This window comes from Cnephaeus nilssonii (assembly GCF_951640355.1).
Source record: "Cnephaeus nilssonii genome assembly, chromosome: 11".
Lineage (NCBI taxonomy): Eukaryota > Metazoa > Chordata > Mammalia > Chiroptera > Vespertilionidae > Cnephaeus > Cnephaeus nilssonii.
Window position 1 is genome coordinate 33,048,912 of NC_137082.1, and position 20,597 is coordinate 33,069,508.

Consider the following 20,597-nt stretch of genomic DNA (forward strand, 5'->3'; position numbering starts at 1 on the left):
GTCCAGAAAGGTCACAAACTATACATCTCCTGGGGTACACTGTGGTGCATCACCTAGAATCCCCGTCAGGACGGAAGCCTTCATCCCCCTGGCTTCCAGGAGGGCTAGCTGCTGGCCGCTCTGAGATTTGCCCTCTACTGAAAGGAGCCGCCATTCCCAAAATAATGTTTTATGTTAATTATGCCTCATTATAATGAATTAATTAATTTTAAAAGTGAGGGATGAAAGCTGTTCCAATAAAGAGACTTTGGTACAAAAAACAAAACAAAAACAAAAAAAGGAAAGAAAGAAAACATTTACCTGGACCACGCTTCACATGTATAAAAATCTGTTTAAATAGTTACACTAGGCCTTCAAATGTACATATGAGCTGATTTCTTTGCCTGAACATGGTAAATATAAAACTGATGCCATTGTCCAATCTGGTTATTATTTAACAGGAAAGAAGTAAAGGGGAGACCAGATAATATAGGCATGCCATTTATACAACTTTGCCAAAAAGCTGCATTTAACACTCTCCAAGTCGGTGCTCCACTGGTGGATGGGGGAAAGGACTAGAGACAAAGACAGTTTAGACCAAGCGTGTCAAACTCACGGCCAGCGTGCCTCATTTAAATAAATGTCCAATAAGATCTGAGCAACAGAAGGCGCCTACCTGCTTATCCGTCAGTCACACCTGGGAGCTAGTCAGTGGCCAGAATAGGTGTGGCCACCGCAAGCATGTGAACCCTAAATGTATTTAAACTTTTAAACAAAGGAACACACTCTCCTGGTTTTTACTCTCTGGCAGCGGGATGTGCTCCCCTGCGTCCATGTGACTCATTGTCATAGGGGACTCTACACACGAACTGATGGACTTCAGCTTGGATGCTGAACTCCAGGCGACACTGGCCTTGCCTTTGGCCCTGCTGGACCCCCAGCCGAGCCCCTTTCAGGACAGGCTTAAGGGGAGGGGACTTTAGAACCTAAGGAATGTAACTTCACACACGTAAAGCCTTTCCCATGTCTTATTCTCCCAGAGGAATCTCAGAAATTTCTTTTTCTGAAGATATCACATGGACCTCAACCCCACTCCCACAAATGAGGGAGGAATTTTATTCTCCAGCAACAAAACTACTTTTATAATACTATTAAGCAATTCTGAAAGAATCTAAAACATACTAATCAAGTCTAATTAATGCTAAAACGTTCTTTCTTTCTCTCTGTGTGTCATGCCATAGATTACATAAGCAAAGTAAGAGAATAAATCTTTGGTGCAAACAAGCAGTTACCCATGAACACCAAAGCTGGGCTACATACAAAAGATGACTGTCAGTCTCGGACTGAAGGTCTAAATTTGAGTCCTGATTTTGGACCAGGGTAATATCTGTGAGCACTGTGATGGGAGGTTGGTCAGTTGAACATCAGAGCATAGGTGCATGAGATCAGAGAAGGCCACAGTCTTGCCTGCGTGAATAACTGTCATGATCTTTTAGAATCATCACTGTAGATATTAAGAGAAGGATCATTAGAAATATAAGCTTACTCCAGAAGTGAGGGGATCTTTATTATTTTTATAATTGTCTAAGTCATAAAATACCCTAAATGCACAAGAGTCAAGTTCTTGATACGAGGAAACACACTTAATGAAGGGAGAAAGGTCTACCACCTGTACAAAATACACAGAATGCAAAAAAATATTTGCCTGCTGATTCTGAGAACAGACCACATACTTTGAGTTCAACTTTTCTTTTCTTTGATATACCAGTCCTTTCTCCTCAACTTAATTCAAATTTTTCATTAATTAAAAAATATCTTGTTTTGTACTTGCATGTATATATACAGTATATACTTAAGCAAATAATGATTAAATGACAATGTAAATTTTAATCTTAAAACGTAAACTATCTTATTAAGTATAATTTAAGACAGTGTATATATAATTTGATTGATGAGAACCTTAACTAGATGGTTTGAAGACCAAATTAATTGACATCAGTAAGAATACATAAATTTCACAACAAGAAATATGTGGTAAGTATAGACTTTATTTTCTCTGTCTCTCCAAATTTTCATTTTTTTAAGTATCAAAATAAAGATTTATACTCAATTGCTATGATAGTGAATTGTTTTATAGATCCTAAAGTTAAAGGGACAATGAAATCACGGTTCCTAATAACAATTAGACAAAAAAACAAGGATATCATAAAACTGACCTACGTGGTATAAGTGGTGAAACTATCAAGGCATAAATGGAATATTATCTGAAGTTTTCAAGAATCGAATTTATAAACACTAAATGTTTTAACTTATGGCTTATTTAATTGGAGACCTAAGTTTACATTTTATATCCATAAATATTATTATAATTAATAAAAATTTACCAGACCTACAAATTATAGGGAATTTAGGTATTTAATGTAACCATTTTGTAAAATAATAAATAAATAAAAAGTCATGAATAAACTAAAAATGTCATGCTTGTATTTTTGTTTTCCACTGGGATAAATTACAGGAGAATAAATATAGAGTTCTTTTAATCCAAACGTCATAAAAAAAATGTTTTCCTTGATTGGGAGTATTTATGGGAACTAGATGTAACTAAAATCTCTCAACCAAGTCATGTTACAAACTTTACAGAACGTCCCATAATGTTCTTTTATGGTAACACATTATTAGCCTAAAGTCAATTTGCATATATTTTGTTCCTTATATTGTACTCAGCAGTAAACACTTAGATCATTTAATTAAATTAGACTTTCCTTTTCTCACCCAAAAATATTATGAATTGAAAGGATATATTTTAGAACACAGGAACACCATTTAAATCATTTTTAAGAAACTCATGATTTTGCAGGATTCTTTATACATTTTTAGTTATGTATATATATTTTTATTTTATTTCTGAATGAGTATAGTATCCTTTCTGACCAAAAGATTTTAAACAATTCAACACTTTAATTACTTCACTTGCAAAAAGCCTTTTCAAGTAGAAAATAATAAGATTCAGTCTTCTGAAGACAGTTTTCTTTAATTTATTTAATGTACTTTCATGTGTTACAAAGTTTAATTTATGGCTGAATTCCTCAAATGCTTGCCACTTTCTCCAAGGCTGGAGGGCTATTTTCTTGAAGTGCTAATAGATGTAAAGTATTAGAATTGGGGTTGATTTTTTTAAAAAATTCCTGGGTATTTATAAAACATTTACATTTTCCAATAACCTCCTTAGGCCGCCTCACCTGTTTAATGTAGAGATACCTTTTATTTTTTTTGTTAATCCTCACCCAAGGATATGTTTTCCATTGATTTTTAGAGAGAGTACAAGGGAGGGAGCTGGTTGTCACCCCCACCTGCAACTAGGTAGGTGACCTTGACCTGGAATTGGACCCTTGACCATTTGGTGAGCAGGACGGCGCTCTAACCAGTGGGAACACCGACCAGGGCATGTAGAGATACCTTTTAAAGGAAACTCCTTTCTTTTCTCAGTCATATCCTATTTCCATCAACATTCAAGGTATGTGACTTCTCCAACTGTCCTGTACTCAGGTAGCATCAGAAAGCATCAGGAAGACAGACACTCTAGGACAGAATCCTCTTGTGTTACCAGACTAAAGAGGTTCTTTTGCCTGCACATGTCAAAGCCCAATAAGTCACAAACGAGTTTGCAGCAAAGTAAGGGCTTATTTTTAGGAAGTGGCCCCTTCCCCAAGACACAGGTTCAATAATGCTCAAAGTCCTGGTCTCCAATGGCTTCCAGAGGACCTGTTATATAGGGGGAAATCATTAATCCTGGTGACTAAGGCAGTTGAGGTCCTAGTCCCTACCAACTGGTCAGCTCTAGGGTTGATCAGTGCATCTGCCTGAGGTCAGCCATGGTGTCACAACCTCTAGTTTGACTGCTTTTCAGGGCCTGGAGCTGAAACACAATGGAGGCCTAGATGTCATCTTTAGTTTGATTGAAATGCTGTCTCTGGGGCAATAGACTTGAGGCTTTGTTCTAAGGTTATTTGATGAGGACAGAACCTACTTGCCCTAAGCCTTAGTAAGGGCTTCATGTTTATGGGAGTGGTCATGCGAGGGAGGAGGAGGAAGGTGAGTCTTTGTGCTGGATGAGGCCAGTTTTAATCAAAAGGAAAGACAGGAGAAAAGGTCATTTTAAAGCAATAAAGTTTCTGCTCAGTTACACTTGGATGTTTCACTCTCGGTCTCTCACATGGTCTCACACTGAGGAAACTATAAATTCTTGGGCAAGATGGAAATTGTAGAGCAACCCTTATTTTTCAAGGAAAATGAACATCAATCCTATTCAGAAAAGAAAACACACTAAGCTGCTTTGAGATGCCTGTGAATCAAAACTTGACCTCCAGGGGGCAGCAGTTCCCTGATACTGAGGACAGGTCATTTTAAATTTTTATTTTATTTATTATTATATATTTTTAGATTTTTAAAAATTTTCATCATCATTTATCCCCTCTATACCTTCGTCCACCTCCACCCACCCCTCATCCCCCACACAATCACCACATTAGTCCATGTCCATGCGTTCTCTATTTTTCTTTTTTGCTCAATCCCTCCATCCCCACACCCCCACACCCCGCCCAAAGCCCCCACCCACCCACCTGCCAGAGCTCGTCTGTTTGTTCTCTATGAGTCTGTCTCCATTTTGCTTGGTAGTTCAGTTCATTAGATTCCACATATAGTTGAAATCATATGGTACTTGTCTTTCTCTGACTGGCTTATTTCATTTAGCATAATGTTCCACAGACCCAACTATAATGTCGCAAAGAGTAAGATTGTCTTCCCTTTTATGTAAGAGTAGTAAATGTACCACATTATGTAAATGGACCACAGCTTTCTCATCCACTCATCTACTGATGGGCACTGATTGTGGACTTGCGGCTTTTGCCTGTGTTGATTGGACTATAGGTAGGGTTTTAGTTGAGAAGCCATCAGCAATGTTCTCAGAGGAGGGAGCCCTGTTTCTGTCCTCTTGCAACGAATGTTTGTAGGTCTCAGTGTTGATTAGTTTAGAGTTGTATCTGCTTCCAGACAAATGAGTTTTCTTCCTTTGTGCGAATACACCTCAGTGTTTTCTCAGCTTTAGATCCTAATTCCACACTGAAAATCGAATCACCCATTACAGCTCATGTGCTCTCACCAGCAGTCTTGGGAGTATGGCCCTATGTTTAGCGGGTCCACCATTAGGCAGTTCCCCAAAGGGACATACTGTGCAGATGAAAACAGTTTACTCCTACTACATTCTCACTGAAGCAAAACTAATAGAAGAATCAAATAAAATGGACATAATGAAGCCCTTCAAGGAAATAAAAATGAAGCACACAAAAATGTCTATAACTCAAAGCAATATGGTCAGTTAAAAATCGAATTAAAATTGTATTGAAGTAAACAAAGGATGGTCACAAGAAGAGCTAAACTGGTGATCTATGTGATGACATGGAAGTGATACTTCACAATGCAAAACCAAATACAATGAAATGAAAATTGTTATCTGGGGGAATGCTTCCTGCAGTTTCCTCATGCTTTCATGAGAAGACTTAGCTACACACTCCAAGAGATGAAGTATTTTGAAGAACATTTCCATGATGCCTCTCCAAATAATGAGCTCAAAAATTAAAAGAGGAACATGTGGAAATTATAGAGGCATAATAGAAGGAAATTTCTCAACACTGAAAAAAAAGTGTGTGAAAGAATTCGCCAAGTCCCAGGCATATTTATGAGAGAAAGCACATATTTAGACATAAATTGGTAGAACAAATTAATCTGCTTTCCCAGGGTAGAAAGGCAATATCAGAAGCTTCCAGGAAAAGAATACAAGATAGCAACAAAGGAAAGAGAATCAAACTAGCATCAGACTTCTCATCTGCAATTCTGGAAGTTGACAATGCAATACAATAATTTTATAGACAATTATTTTTATAGGCAGTTATATACAATTTCTATGTTAACACAAAAAAGTTAAAGTGGAATTCAAGGGCAAGACAAAGTAAAATATTATGTAAAAGTAAATGTTACAATCTATAGAGAAGCTTTGATAGTTGTAAAAATTGATGTAGCCCAGCCAGCATGGCTCAGTGGTTGAGTGTCTACCTATGAACCAAGAGGTCCTGGTTCGATTCCCGGTCAGGGCACATGCCTGAGTTGCAGTTGCAGACTCAATCCCCAGTGAGGGTGTGTAGGAGGCAGCCAATCAATGATTCTCTCTCATCACAGATGTTTCTCTCTCTCTCTCCTGTCATCTCTGAAATAAATAAGAATATATTTAAAAAACAAAAAATTGATGTATCATTTATAACATAAAATTTAATATAAGGAGAATTTTATTAAAAGCTTAATCACATTTAGGGGATTTAATACAATTATCTGAGTATTTCACAGTTCATATAAATAGAATTTAAGTAAGAATATTTGAGTTTGGGTAGGAAAGTAAAAAAAGTTATTATATAATAGGGGACATTGTCCCAGATCATACCAAAGAACCCATTTCATTGACAGAAAAAATCATTACAGTAGCCTCCCCTTATCTGTGGTTTCACTTTCCCAGGTTTCAGTTACCCACAGTCAACTGTGGTCTGAAAATATTAAATGGAAGACTCTAGAAATGAACAATTCATAAGTTTTAAATTGCATGCCATGCCGTTCTAAGTAGCATGATGAAATTTCACATCATCCTGCTCCATCCCACCTGAGATGTGAATCATCCCTTTGTCTTTTAACCCCAGTGTTTCATCTACAAAATAAGGACATTTAACCTACTTGATTCCAAAGATCCTGACTCTAAGAGTCCCCAGGATGCACGTTTGTATAAAAATATGTTTGTCCCCTTCATTATATGTTATTTCCTTAATTTAAGCCCCTGGCCCTGGAAACACAGCAAAGACAGAATTTTTGCCCACAAAAAGTTTTCAGTTGGTCCCAGGGCAGTGTGATAAGGCTAGGATACAGGGTAGGGACTATGAGAAGAGAGATTGCAACACTGCCATGAGTGGGTGGGATGAGGGACCAGGAAGACTTCCTAGTGTGTGATCCTCTCTTTAGATACTTCCATGATTGTTTTGTCAACTCCTCTATTAGCTTCTGCCTCCCCTCCGAGTACAGGGCTTTGAGTAGTGAATAATAAATGAATGCTACTGGCCAGAGCATCAATGTTATTTTATACTTTTCTTTGTTTCATTGCCCATGACCCGCCCCCTGGACCCCGTCCCACGGAAGTAAATAAAAACTTGAGTCCAGAGCTCCATTGCAGAATGTTCTGGACTCCTGGATCTGCCACAACCTTCTCAAAGACCATGAAATTCTTGCTCCTGACCCTTACTGTGTTTTTGATCCTGTTCCAGATGTTGCCAGGTAACCAGAACAACCACAAAAAATAAGGAAAAGAGAGCTAGGATGGGGAACTGCCTATGGAAGATTTAGTATCTTTCTGTCAATTCGGACAAGGTTTTCAGGGCTGCCTGAAATCTGCTTGACCTTATCAGAATATACTCCCAGGACAGACCTGAGGCCCCATATTGGGAAGGTGTTTCTGGCCAGGATCCCTAGAGCCACCTAGTAGGGCAGGGTATCTTCCAAGAAGTCCTTCTCATCCTCAGGTGTAACCTCAGCATCCAAAGTACCTTTGGCACTTTGCTCCAATCAGTGTCCCAAGGACCCACTGAACAGCTGCTTGACTTCAGTTGTCTTAACAGTCTCTACCAGATCATGAGTCCTCAAGCCGTCCTCAGACATGAAGTTCTAGTATCCCTTCATATGAAGTCCCTGTTCTCCTAGTCTGGGATGAGAATATCTGCAGAGCAGACATGTGGAAGAGACCAAAGTCCTTTCCAACTACAAAAGCCTGTGATTTTGTTAATGATTTATAATAACATTTTACAAATATGTGCCCAGAACTTTGAAACTACTGTTTATGAAAGGCTGAGTAATTCTTAGACAAGATACCATTCCCTTCATCTGTCTGATATTTGAAACCTTTTTTCTATACATATGTAAATGCATAGAAATATGTATGTTCCCATAGTTTTTTAACCAAAACAGTAACTTTCTATTGTTCTAAACTGTTTTTTATTCAACAATATATAGTAGACATCTTCCTTGTAAACACAAAAAAATGACCTCATTGCTTCTAGAAGTCGCCATTCATCATATGGCTAGATCATAATTTGTACACATAATTCCTATTGAGAGTAAAATGTAATCTTTCCAGATCTTTGATAAGACCAAAAATAAACTGCAACTGACTTTTACACATATATATATATTTACTTTGTTGGACAAAAATTTCTGAATAAATTCCTACAGGTTAACTTGCTAGGTAGACTAAGTTTATAATTTTGTGGGGGGTTTTGTGAGCACTTTCTCTATGTCTCCTGGATCAGGCAGCCAGAAGAAATCACTTGTCTTTCAGGTCAAAAAAGTTTTAGAAAACCCAAATGAACTTTTTTTTTTTTTTTTTTTTTTACATAAACCCAGAAAAAGCAGGGTTGTGGCAACTTCTCAACTATGACACATATGAAAAAATAAATAAATACTTTATTTTTTTATATTTTTAAAAATTTAATAAATCTTTATTGTTCAGATTATTACAATTGTTCCTCTTTTTCCCCGCATACCTCCCCTCCACCCAGTTCCCACCCCACCCTCTGCCCTTAGCCCCCCAACTGTCCTCGTCCATAGGTGTACGATTTTTGTCCAGTCTCTTCCTGCACCCCCCACATCCCTTTCCCCCCAAGAATTGTCAGTCCACTCCCTTTCTATGCCCCTGATTCTATTATATTCACCAGTTTATTCTGTTCATCAGATTTTTTTATTCACTTGATTTTTAGATTCACTTGTTGATAGATATGTATTTGTTGTTCATAATTTTTATCTTTACCTTTTTCTTCTTCTTAAAGAATACCTTTCAGCATTAAAGGTATTCTTTAATGAATTTATTAAAGGTATTCTTAAAGAATTTCCTTCCTCTTCTTAAAGAATACCTTTCAGCATTCCATATAATACTGGTTTGGTGGTGATGAACTCCTTTAGCTTTTTCTTATCTGTGAAGCTCTTTATCTGCCCTTCAATTCTGAATGATAGCTTTGCTGGGTAGAGTAATCTTGGTTGTAGATTCTTGCTATTCATCACTTTGAATATTTCTTGCCACTCCTGTCTGGCCTGCATAGTTTCTGTTGAGAAATCAGCTGACAGTCGTATGGGTGCTCCCTTGTAGGTAACTAACTGTTTTTCTCTTGCTGCTTTTAATATTCTCTCTTTGTCTTTTGCTCTTGGCATTTTAATTATGATGTGTCTTGGTTTGGTCCTCTTTGGATTCCTTTTGTTTGGGGTTCTGTGTGCTTCCTGGACTTGTAAGTCTATTTCTTTTACCAGGTGGGGGAAGTTTTCGGTCATTATTTCTTCAAATAGGTTTTCAGTATCTTGCTCTCTCTCTTCTTCTGGCACCCCCATAATTCTGATGTTGGTACGCTTGAAGTTGTCCCAGAAACTCCTTACACTATCTTCATATTTCTGGATTCTTTTTGCTTTTTGCTTTTCTGGTTGAGTGTTTTTTGCTTCTTTGTATTTCAAATCTTTGACTTGATTCTTGCAATCCTCTAGTCTGCTGTTAGATCTCTGTATATTATTTTTTATTTTAGTCAGTGTATGTTTAATTTCTAGTTGATCCTTTTTCATATCCTTGAGGGTCTCACTAAATTTATCGGCCTTTTCTAGAAAATTATTGAAAAACCTTATAACCGTGGTTTTGAACTCTATATCCAGCCGTTTGCTTTCCTCCATTTCTTTCATTTGTGATCTGTTTCTTTGTCTCTGCATTTTGGCTGCTTCCCTGAGTTGATAGAGTGGTTTTGTGTGCTAGGTGTCCTATAGGGCCCAGTGGCTCAGCCTCCCCAGTTACCTGAGGTGGACACTCTTGGTGCACCCCTTTATGGGCTGGTGCACAGTCTTGTTGTAGATAAGCCTTGATTGTTGTTGGTATCACTGGGAGGAATTGACCTCCAGGCCAATTGGCTGTGAGGATCAGCTGTGTCTACACTGGGAGAACTTCTGTGCTGGAGACACCCTTATGAGACAAGATTTGCAAAAGCCTCTGTGCTCAGCTTGGATGGGGTGGAGCCTCAGTGTGGAGCAGACAGCACCAGTTTCCCGTCAGCCCTGCCCTAATAGGCCCCTGTGTCTCAGTGTCCCGTGGTATGGTAATCGCTGCAAACACCTCTGAGAGAAAGCCGCCCTCGAGTTTCACCCGCTGCCAGACAGTCCAGCATCTCCCCACATGAGACTGGGTCCCCATAGTCTTGCCCGGAACTAGAGTTCAGTGCAGTTGGGAGCTTTTGTCTCCCTCCTGCTTGAGAAATCCAGCAGTGCACTCAGTTGCCAGTCCTCTCTGCGTGCACGTCTCAGTACCTCTGCCTCCTCCAGCTCCTCTGAGTCTCAGTGTGCTTTTCTCTTTCCTTCTAGTTATAGAATTCCCACTCAGCCAGCCTTCCTGTGGTTCTGGATGATGTCTGTTTTGTCTTTTAGTTGTAGTTTTGAAATTGTTGTGCAAGGCAGCAGTTTAGGTGTTTACCTATGCTTCCATCTTGGTTTCTCCCAAATAAACACTTTATTTTTTTTAAATATATTTTATTGATTTTTTACAGAGAGGAAGGGAAAGGGATAGAGATTTAGAAACATTGATGAGAGTGAGACATCGATCAGCTGCGTCCTGCACACCCCCTACTGAGGATGTGCCCGCAACCAAGGTACATGCCCTTGACTGGAATCGAACCTGGGACCCTTGAGTCCGCAGACCGACACTCTATCCATTGAGCCAAACCAGTTAGGGCCCAGATAAACACTTTAAATAGTGAAGGAAAATAACTCCAAACCTAGAATTTTATTTCCATTTACACTGGTATTTAAATATAGGAGTAACACAAGAATACTCTCAAGCATAGAGGGCCTCAGAATATTAGCCACACAAAAACACACTTTGAAAACACTCTTGAAGAACTCAAATAAAAAGAGAAACAAATCCAGAGGATAATGGAAAATATATGAGAGGTAAGAATTATCAATTAATTTGTAATTCTGTAATTGACTTTAAAAAATTGGACTATGGGGGTGGGGGAATTAGACAGGAGAAAATGTATTTTATAATTTCCATAAATTAGGTAATCAACATAAGTAGGGAGGGGATGGCCAGAGCTCAGTGGAGAGAAAGCCAAGAAATATGAGAGCACTGCTGAGATACTTGCCTTATTAAGGGATAAGATATAATTATAGACACGTTCCAAAAATCAGTAAAATAGATTATCATGGACATGGGCTAATCACATAAAAATAAAATGAGTACATTTTAAGCCAACCAAAAAAACCCTATTTATCTAATTAAAATTAGTACTGTAAATAGAAAATGTAAAGTAAGATAGTGGAAATAAGTCCAAATATAATTTTAATAACAGTAAATGTAAATGAATTAAACTTACTAAATCAAGGCTTTTGCTGTCAAATGAAAAAGATCAGATAATATGTTCTCTAAAAAGATACAGACATGCTTGATATAAAATATATTTAAAAAATCAAAATAATGAAGTGCCATACTAGGCAAATATAAGCTAAAAGAAAGCTTAAGTAGCAATCTTAATATGTGACAAAAAAGAATATGAGGCAATTAACAAAGAGATGGGTTATACTGGTAAAAGAAATAACTGAGCTACAAGAACCTATTGGAACTACAGTTTCATCTTCCAAATTTTAATAAGAACAAATGACAATACATTGGAGAAAAACAGTGAAGTCAACAAATAGTATTTGGAGATCTTTAACCCAATTTTAACACTTGATTAATAACCACACACTACATATCTGACCAATGTATTGAATAAGCTTAAGCTATGATAGATAAATAGATGATAGCTAGATGATAGATAGATAGATAGATAGATAGATAGATAGATAGATAGATGAGGATATTTCTATACTCAACAGAGAATAAACATTCTTATGAGCACACATCAAAATTTTATAAAAATATCCCACAAATAAGACCACAAAGAAAGCTACATTAAGCCAAATAATATCATAAAGATCATGTTCTCCAACATAATCAATAAAACTAGAGATCAATCATAAAATATATCAAACAATTTATATATTTGGAAACTAAATAACACATTGCTAAATAAACTTTGACCTAAACAAGAAATGACATTTACTAACAAGTGAGTCACATGGACATACAAGAGTCAAATGGTGGGGCACATCTCTTCAACCATAATGGAGAGCATCATAACATTATACAGCAAAGGATGTGGATCTAAGATGGGATGGATATGTGGGGCCTTTTTACAGTCAGGATGGGATTACTTTGGAGGGGAGGAGAGCCGTTAGTGACTGTAAGAGGACATGTAGGGGTCTTCTAGTGCTGGTTACAGGAGTAGTTTTCTCTATGATGATTCACATTTCTCTCTGTCATTCAGTTGCACATCAGTAATTAGTGCATTTTCAAAGTATGTATTCCATTGGTCTCTGTTTCTGTTTTTATGCCAGTATTATACTGTTTTGATTACTATAGCTTAGTAATATAATTTGAAGTCAGGAAGCACGATGCCTCCAACTTTGTTATTCTTCCTCACGATTGCTTTGGCTATTTGGGATCTTTTGTGGTTCCATAGGAATTGTAGAATTGCCTTTTCTATTTCTGTAAAAAACATCATTGGAATTTTGATAGGAATTGCATTGAATCTATAGATGGTTTGGGGTAGCATGGAGATTTTAACAATATTAATCCTTCTGTTCTCTGAGCATGGGATATTTTTGCATTTACTTGTGTCTTTTTCAGTTTCTTTCATCAACGTCTTGTCATTTTTAGAAATACAAATTTTCAAGCCCCATCCCAGGTATACTAAATCAGAAACTCTGGAAGTAGGGTCAGCAATCTGTGTCTTAACAAGCTCAAGTGTGAGAAACTATAATAATCTACCCTAGCTGTGTTTCTGAGAACTAAAACATTAACTGTATTTCATTGTTGCCTGTTAGAACAATCACTTTTTGTGACAGTTGTGTATCCAGTTGAAGTTGAAATTCCTATGCCAGTGGTGTGACAAATACAAATAACTCAGCTGAGGTGAAATTAGTAAATGAACCCACTCTGCTCAGCTAGTTTCACATCATCACAAGACTTCTTACCAAATACTAGCCGGCAAGTTCCTTTGACGTTGATGATAAACGCTTAGAAATACAGTATATACCAAACATTGCTTTGCTTGCATCAGCTTCCTTAATAAACACAGAGTGGTTGTGAAGATTACAGATGGGGATCACCCTAATTGTTGTGACTATGAGCATCAGTATCTTGAGATGATTGCCTTTCTTTGCTCTTTTCAGTCTGCAGGGGCCGAAAATCTTGCTGGCTCATAAAAGGACACTGCAGGGAAAATTGTAAATCTAGTGAACAGGTGAAAAAAATCTATGTAAAAATGGTGACTATTGCTGCATTCCAAGCAAGACAGATTCTCAACCACACGGACCAACCCCAGCACCTATCAGGAAGTCCCAAACTTCTGATAATTATTTGAGGGAAAGAGATATTTGGGGGAATATACCAATAGTCATCAGGAGATCAGCAAGAATTTAGAATGAAGCAGAAAAGCTGGGGGCTTCTGAGTCTGGGGATTGTTAGCTCCAGTCTCTTCGCTACGGGCTCATGAAAGCATATGACCTTGTCTCTGCTGTCCCCCCAAGGTTGAATTAAGACCTTGAGATGCCCAAAGCACTGAAATTACCATGGTGTTCTAAACAAAAGAATGAAAAACTAATTACATAGTTAGAAGGAAACCCAGAAAATGTCCAGTGTTTCCCATGAAAACGTTCTCAAAAAATTTTTGTAGCATCAAGTATCAAATTATTTCACCCAAAAAAACCACTTTTCCATTTCTTTTGCTTCTGCTTTGCTACTATCCCATGTCAGTTGCATCATTTTCTGCATCTGAGTCTTTGCCTTCCCCAAAAGAGTTTGGGAAGCCTCTGGGAAATTCCTTGTTTTATACTTCTCTTCTGATTCAACAATTGGCTTTTTGACCAATAGCTACCAGGACTCCCAGCAGCGTGGCTCAGTGATTGAGCATTGACCTATGAACCAGGAGGTCACAGTTCAATTTCCGGTCAGGGCACATGCCCGGGTGGCAGGCTTGGTTCCCAGTGTGGGGCCTGCGGGAGGTGGCCAATCAATGATTCTCTCTCATCACTGATGTTTCTATCTCTCTCTCCCTCTCCCTTCCTCTGAAATCAATAAAAAAGTATTTTTAAAAAATAGCTACCAGGACACTAGAAGTTTTCTTTATGAAATAGAAAACACCTCAGATAAATGTATCACTTTTATTACAAAATTATGTTTTTTTTGTAAACTTCACTCTGACATAAAAACAGAATAAATAGAACAGAATAAACAGCCCATAATTAAACCCCCACGTACATGTTCAACTAATATCTAACAAGGGAGCCAAGAATACTCAATGGGGAAACAAAAGTCCCTTCAAACAAATGGTGCTGAGAAAACTGGATAATCACATGAAGAACAATGAAATGGGATCCCTATCTTATAAAACTCACAAAAGTTAACTTAAAATGGATTAAAGACTTAAATTTAACTACAAAACTCCTAGGAGAAAGCTTAGGGTAAAAACTCTTTGAGTTTTTGGGTTAGTACCCAAAATATATAAGGAACTCATACAATTCAATAATAAATCTATAATAATAAAAGCATAATTTGCAAATTGACCAAACGGCTGAACAGCAGAACGACCGACTATCTGCACAACCTTCTGGACGAAGCCGGGGCTGTAAAGGCCTACTCTTGCATGAATTTCGTGCATTGGGCCTCTAGTAAATAAATAATTTCATTAAGAATGGGCAAAGAAATTGAATAGACATTTTCCCAAAGATATACAAATGGTCAACATAAACATGAAAAAGTGCTCAACATCACTAATCATTAGGGAAATTCAAATAAAAACCACAATGAGATTATCACCTCTCACATGTTAGAATGGCTGTTACCAAGAAGACAAAAAACAAGGGTTGTTGAGAATGTGGAAAAAAGGGAACCCTTGTGTACTGTTAGCGGGACTGTAAATTGGTTCAGTCACTATGGAAAACAAGACAAAGGGTTCTCAAAAAATTAAAAATATACCTACTTTCAGGTATATATTCAAAATAAATGAAAACAGGATATCAAAGAGATATGGCTCAGTGGATAGAGCGTCAGCCTGCAGACTCAAGGGTCCCAGATTCAATTCCAGTCAAGGGTATGTACCTTGGTTGCAGGCATATCCCCAGTGGGGAGTGTGCAGGAGGCAGCTGATAGAGGTTTCTCTCTCATCGATGTTTCTAACTCTCTCTCTCCCTCTCCCTTCCTCTCTGTAAAAAATCAATAAAAATATATTTAAAAACAACAACAACAAAGAGATATGTGCACTTCCATGTTTATTGCAGTATTATCCACAAGAGCCAAAATATGGAAACAACCTGCCCATCAAGGAATTAATGGATAGAATTAGTCAGCCATGAGAAAGAAGGAAATCATGCCATTTACAACCACATAAATGGGCCTTGAGGACATTATGCTAAGTGAGAGAAGTCAGAGAAAGACAAGTATTATGTGATATCACCTATATGTGAAATCCAAAAAGAGTCACACTTGTAAAAACAGAGTAAAATGGTGGTTACCAGGGGCTGGGGGCTGGAGGAATAGGAATGTTGTTTAAGGGTACAAACTTGCAACTACTAGGTAAATAAGTCTTGGAGATCTAATGCACAGTATAGTGAATATAGACAATCCTATATAATAAAGAGGTAATATGCAAATTGACCATTGTGCCCTCACAAGATGACTGCCTACAACCAGGCCAGCAGGGGGGTTAGTGAGAGACGACCAAATGACTGAACAGCAGGCTGCGTGGGGTGACCAGGCTGGCAGGGGGGTTAGTGAGGGATGACCAACCGACTGAACAAGCAGGTTGCGTGGAGCAACGAGGCTGGCAGGGGGGCTGTGAGGGGCAACCAGGCTGGTGGGGAGGCAGTTGGGGGTGACCAGGCCAGCAGGGAGGGTAGTTGGGGGCAACCTGGCTGGCAGAGAGGGGCAGTTGGGGCGACCAGGCCAGCGGGGGGGCGGGGGGCAGTAAGAGGCAACCAGGCTGGCAGGGGAGGGCAGGTAGGGTCAACCAGGCTGGTGGGGAGGGAGGGGTGCCGTTGGGGGTGACCAGGCCGGCAGGGGGAGCAGTTGAGGGCAATTAGGCTGGCAGGGGGGGCGGTGAGGGGCGACTAGGCTGGCGGGGGGGGGGGGCAATTGTGGGTGACCAGGCCGGCAGTGGGGGCAGTTAGGGGAGACTCTGCCAGCAGAAGGGGGCAGTTGGGGGCAACCAGGCTGGCGGGGGGGGGCAGTTGGGGGGTAACCTGGCCAGCAGTGAGGGGCAGTTAGGGGCAACCAGGCCAGCAGGGGGGGCAGTGAGGGGCAATCAGGCCAGCAGGGGGGGGCAGTTAGAGGCAACCAGGCAGGCAGGCAGGTGAGTGATTAGGAGCCAGTGGTCCAGGATTATGAGGGATGTCTGACTGCCAGTTTAGGCCTGATCCTTGGGACATCCCCCAAGGGGTCCCAGATTTGAGAGGGTGCAGGCTAAGCTGAGGGAATCTCCCCCTCCCCCACCCCCACCCCCACCCCCCCGCCACCCTCCACAAATTTCATCCACCGGGCCTCTAGTAAAATTATAATAATCAAACTTGATAAGAGATTAGATTTTAATTATTCCCACCACACAAAAAAAGAAAGAAAAGATAATGTGGATGAAAGTAGCCACAAGTGGCCACATGCTAACCTGACAAACTCAGGGAAGGCCTGCATAGCAGTCTTGCAAACTCAGAGACCTAAAGTAACCACAAAGGATGGTCTGAAATTACACTTTAATTAAACATAAATGCCTGGATGGAACTAGAAGAGCTATTCTTTATCCTATGGAGAAATTCCTCTTATTCTATCACTTAGCCTCAGCTTGACAAAACCAGTTACAGAATACCCTACACCCATGGTCAGCAAACTGCGGCTCGCGAGCCACATGCGGCTCTTTGGCCCCTTGAGTGTGGCTCTTCCACAAAAATACCACTGCCTGGGCGAGTCTATTTTGAAGAAGTGGCATTAGAAGAAATTTAAGTTTAAAAATGTTGGCTCTCAAAAGAAATTTCAATCGTACTGTTGATATTTGGCTCTGTTGACTAATGAGTTTGCCGACCTCTGTCCGAGACCTCTCTGAGCAGCCATTCCACAGTAAAGGAGCTCTGCCTGTTAGGAGGTATTAACCTAAAAGTAGTATGAAGATAGCCCATACTGGGCACTCCAGTTTTCTCATCCACATGGCCGCCCTGCTAATTTCTACTGTCTGTTCTCACAGGTATGGTCATCAATCCCAGAAAAGGAAAATCAGCACTCTCTTCTGAATCTTTCCTGGGACTTTTAGGATCAAGTAAACAAGAGGAAGCAGGAGTTGGTATAGGATGAAAATGTGATGAAAACAGTGCATGATGAGGCTGACTCTTGAGGTCACATTGGGGCTCTTCATCCAGAGGCCGATCTGAATGTCAAGGCCTTTGCAGATGATCCCAGAGCTTCAATGGCCTCCAGGGTGCCCGTGTCAAGAGTAACATCCCAAGTTACTGTAGGGCTGCCTCAAGTAGGGTGCATTTCTTCTTTTTTAAATCTTTTTGAAAAATATATTTTTATTGATTTCAGAGAGAGATAAAAACATCAATGATGAGAAAAAATCATTGATTGGCTACCTCCTGCATGCCCCCTACTGGGGATAGAGCCCACAACCCGGGCATATGCCCTTGACTGGAATTGAACACTGGACCTTTCAGTCCGTAGGCCCACACTCTATCCACTGAGCCAAACCAGCTAGGGCAGTAGGATGCATTTCTGTTGACTGGATAACATCCCACTTTGAGTCCTATTATAAATTATCTCCCCCAAATTCTGCAGCAAACCAGCTCTATTACCTTGGGCAAGTCACTTCCCTGGTGGACACAAAAGTAAGATTCTTGGACCATAGATTGACATGTGTTTAATTTCCACAAACCTTCACTAGAATGTGCTTTGTGCCTTGGGGTTCAAAAATGAGAGATACAGTCCTTATTCTCAGGAATCTCACATCCAGTGGGGGTAAACACACAAGTAAATAGACAGTTTAAAAGCAGGCATATACTGGGATGAGAGGGACTGTGAGCAGAGAAGGCAGGTTCCTTATGAGAGGTCTGGGGAAACCAGGGGAGAGGTCACTCTTCATATCTCCAAACACACCCTAAAAGCCCGTGACTTCTAACCAGCTGCTTGACCTCCAGTGCCTGTATCAGATGCTCAATCCATGTGCCAGCCAATAGACTGCTGTTCCACATGAATTCGCTTTTATCTGTCCAGTTTAGTGCCCGGAGAGGACAATAAAACTCCAGTTCAGATTCACACTGTGCAAAGTGTTCTGGACTCCCGGATCCACTGCTGCCTACTTCCCAAGGACCATGAAACTCCTGCTTCTGACTCTTACTGTCCTTGTGTTCCTACCACAAGTGATCCCAGGTAATCAGAACCCGGGGAAACTTCAGAAATGGAGGTAGAAGGGCCTCTGGCCCTGGAAATCCCAATGTGTTACTGTACCCCTCAACCTGGGACTATGTCCCTGGCAGGTGTAGAACCTAAGGAAGGGTAGGACAAGCCCTTCTTTACTAGACAGAGGCAACCCCAACATCCAGAGGTGTCTTTGGGTAAATTCCAAGTTGCCACCTACGGAACCAGAAGAGAGTTTAACTGCTTCTTTCCAGCTTGTGTCAGCTCTTGAAAATGATTCCTAGAGCCCACTTTTCTGTTTTTTCTTGGTCCTAAAAGTCCAGTTATAGCTTTAAGTGAAGTTCTTTTTTTTTCATATTCTAGAATTTGGCAAACAGGTCATAAAATATCTGCATAACTGTATTGAAATATAACAATGAAAGTCTAGGGTTTTAATATCACTACTTTTTAAAGTATATCTAAAGTCATGCCCAGACCTGTGAAATTGCTGTTGAAGTGGACCTGAATAGTTTCTTATTTAAAGTACTCCACTTCCTCCTATGTTGTATATTTCTCAAGATACATTTCAATGTACGAACAAAGTCATGTAAAAATGAACCTATGTTTCTGTTCTATAAAAGAGTAACATGTGCCCCACTGTTGTGGCTCAGTTGTGGTTGAGCATCGACCTATGAACCAGGAGGTCACGGTTCGTTTCTCGGTCAGGGCACATGCCCAGGTTGTGGGCTCAATCCCCAGTGGGGGTGTGCAGAAGGCAGCTGATCAATTATTCTCTCTCATCATTGATGTTTCTATCTCTCTCTCCCTTCCTCTCTGAAATAAAATATATATATTTTAAAAATAACATGCTATATACATGGTTACGCAGCGTTCTCCTTTCACTTAATAATATTTTGCGACCATCTTTCCATGTTAACACCTAGAGATCTGGCTTATTCTTTGTAAAATTCCACTGTATGATAATTTATGCAAAGTCATTTGGGAATTTTCTAATTTTCTAACAACACATCAGTGAACATACTTATTAAGTATCCATACATATTTGGACAAGGATTTATATAGAATAGAGTCCTTGAGGTCAAAAGGTCAGGGTAAAAGTAAGTGTAAACTATTTTATTCCACGAAGTCCTCCCTTATAGATCTTTCAAGACACTGCCAGTAGAAATTGTTAGCTGTTAGTGTTTTGAGTAATTTTTCCGTCTATGTGGGATTGGTGGTGTTTGCTTTCAGTTCTCATGGAGGTGTTGAGACTAGGAAAGCGACAGAGGTACAAGATTTTGTAAAAGCAATTCTTGAATCATGGAAACTCAGAGCATGAGGGTAGTGAAGGAAATATTACATATTCTGGGGTTTCAAGTCTGACTGTTCTGGTAGGAGATATAAATTTGGGGCAATCCCCTTGGAGAGAGTAGTTGAGATGATAAAAGAAGCATAAAGTCTTCATATTTTATCTTGGACAGCCCCTACACATAAGGAAGAAGAATAAAAACCAGTGCCCTTTACAGGGACAGGAAATTTCATACCTCTCACCAGTAGTGCACAAGACTTACCGTGTCACCACAATCCCCCCAACACTCAGCATTTTTACCAGTCTGATGGCTATACAATAGTACACTGTTGTTGTTTTCATTGGCATCTCTCTTATCCTGTGATCAAAATATCTGAATGGCTTCCTTCAATGACTTGCAAGACCTTCTGTGATCTCAACCTCCATTATATTTCTTCAATTATTTTCCACATAATTTATTGTGCAGTCACCACCGGCACCTTATTATTGTGCAAAATCTCCGGGCCTCGAGCTTTCTCTGCCTGGTGCCCTTTTCCCCAGTTAATCTCACAGCTCACTCCCTTCTTCTCAATGAGCTCTTGTATTACTTCCCTTCCAATCACAACCTTTGTACTGGGGATTGAACCCACAACCTGGGAATGTGCCTTGATGGGGAATTGAACCGGCAACTTTTTGGTGCACGGGAAAGATGCTCAACCAACTGAGCCACATTGGCTAGGGAAGGAGTTT